This window comes from Diplotaxodon limnothrissa, linkage group LG17, assembly GCF_057381915.1.
Source record: "Diplotaxodon limnothrissa isolate DT_005_m linkage group LG17, D_limnothrissa_male_GT1.1, whole genome shotgun sequence".
Classification (NCBI taxonomy): Eukaryota; Metazoa; Chordata; class Actinopteri; order Cichliformes; family Cichlidae; genus Diplotaxodon; species Diplotaxodon limnothrissa.
The window spans coordinates 20,412,499-20,414,677 of NC_140612.1; the positions used below are offsets into that span (position 1 = coordinate 20,412,499).

General features: G+C 38.6%; 1 long non-coding RNA gene across 1 annotated transcript; it reads left to right on the forward strand.

The window, feature by feature from the left end:
* The first annotated feature begins 1,169 nt into the window (after positions 1-1,169).
* On the forward strand, positions 1,170-1,919 carry LOC146614926 (uncharacterized). Its single transcript, XR_014906988.1, has 3 exons — positions 1,170-1,347; positions 1,445-1,556; positions 1,872-1,919. It is a non-coding gene; the product is annotated as an uncharacterized LOC146614926 (long non-coding RNA).
* Positions 1,920-2,179: the final 260 nt, after the last annotated feature.

Below are 2,179 nucleotides of genomic sequence, written 5' to 3' on the forward strand. Positions count from 1 at the left end.
CACTGACATTGAATTAACATTGATTCACTGTTGTTCTGTCATCGTTGATTGTTGATCTATTTATAGTTGACAAGGTGACAACAATCACGTTGAAAAACCATCGATTTATGGTTGAGCGGGAAATTAAAGCTGCTACCACTTGGACTATTCCGCAGCACCCCTATCACATTGGTACATCCCTCCAGGTAACCATTGTCTTGTACAGTAGAGCGGGACATTAGATTTACTCTCAGCAGAATTGACCGGAGAAGGCGTCAGTTCATGCACTGCACTGGCCTGCACCACGATTAGTATAAGGTAAGAATGAATGACTTTTGTTCTATTCGTTATTTCCACGGTTGCATTTGAATAACAGTAAAAAAACAAAAACAAACTTGTTAATGTAAAGTTTCGGATAAAATGTGGGAGCCCGAAATTGTGTCTACTTTCATCTTACAATCCGGCAACAAATAAATTGCATTGCAAACAAAGTCTATCAACAAAGAAAACATTTTCGTTTCATACTTTTCCGTTATATTCCCTTACAAAGCTAGCTTTAACGCTTCGAGGGTTCCTTTGTTCTTGCCGTCACCTCGGCGCTTGACCCAGACTTTCGCTCTGTAGTTGCTTTTTAGCATAGTACTACAAACAATTGTAAATCTGTGATATATGATTGATAAACGTAAAGGTAACTGTATAAATGTGTTCAATGACTTTGTTACTTTTAATGATTGGTGAGCACCCGCTTCGATTCGCACTCAATTCAAACTTTACGCTGCACGCTCACCTAACTTGCGTTTGCACCTTTTGTCCACACGTAAACTGCGTTTAGCATTTACGTGTGGACGAGGAAGACGGAGGAAACGCAGCGTCAAAGGTGTGCGCCTATTTTGACGCCACACTGTGCGCCAAGTTTTTGTCTCGGTGCCATGAATTCCTACAATGGCAGACTTAGACAAAATACTGTTAATTTTATTATCTTCAGTGTTTAAATGCTTACATATACGGGTTTGCTTGTAATTGTTGCCTATATACATTTTAAGCTATTTATTATTTAGTTCAATCAATAGATCAAGTTTTGTAGTGACTATGAAATATATTGTAATTATCTGTTTCCTGTTTATCCTAGACAGGGCAAAAAAGGACTCCAAATTTTAAAAAAGATAAAAATGAAAGACTGGTGCATTGTGCAGTTTAGCACTGGTGGTACAGAAATAGTCCCTAGATCATGGATAAATGGGGAGAAATTGTCATGGCCTCCATATCCTCCGTGAGACACATTCAGGATCCACGACGCAGTAAAGAGGAGAGTTCATCCTGGTGCAACATGGCTCACCTATGCACCAGTCCGACTTCTAATAAGCCATGGTGGGTATCATCTGGATTGGTGTTGTATAAATGTAACAATAACAAGTTTTTCGTGTCCTAATTTATGTCTGGCCATACATTGTGTTTGTACTTCCAGACACATTTCACGAAGCAGAACGCAGTCTTCAGAAATATCTAAGTGAACACTGTGATACGTCTGACCTTCAGTCCGAAGCTGAAACTCAGACCAGTCATAAAAGAAAGCACAAGTAAAACTTTTTTTATTTCACAAACATATCTTTGATTGCTAAGAATTTATGATCTTGTCTTTTATACCTATCTGTGGTGCTTGCATACTGCAATATCACCACATAATATAGTCCAAAAAGTGGAAGCTTGTAAACTTTTTATAAATGCAAAGCCGTGTACACTTGTGCACTTCAAAAATTCCTTGTATACTGTACCTTCTTGCACATCTCCATTTCCTGTGTGTGTTGTTATAAATCAAACTGTAACTTTAGGAAAAAATATTTCAAAAGCACATTTGTAATTACTTATGACCGTTTTCAACTTTTTTTCTTTAGACCAAATCCCCTGTACACATATAGTGACTCAGAGGATGAGCAGCCCACAAAAAACTGGTTTCCCCAGGCCCCTCGAGTGAAAATACCAGGTAATAAAATACTGTCTAGTGTCTTTGTGCATATCTGTGTGTGACACAAGGAAACTTTTGATAAGTTGTCTGTATTCTTAAATACTTAAAAAAAAAATTATCTTTTTCTGTCAGACCTGACGAGAGCTGTTAACGAACTCCGTGAGGAGGTCAGAGCCATCCGCAATACCGGCTGCAATGAATCGGTAGATGCTGGGGTACTGCCTCTGGATTTGCCCT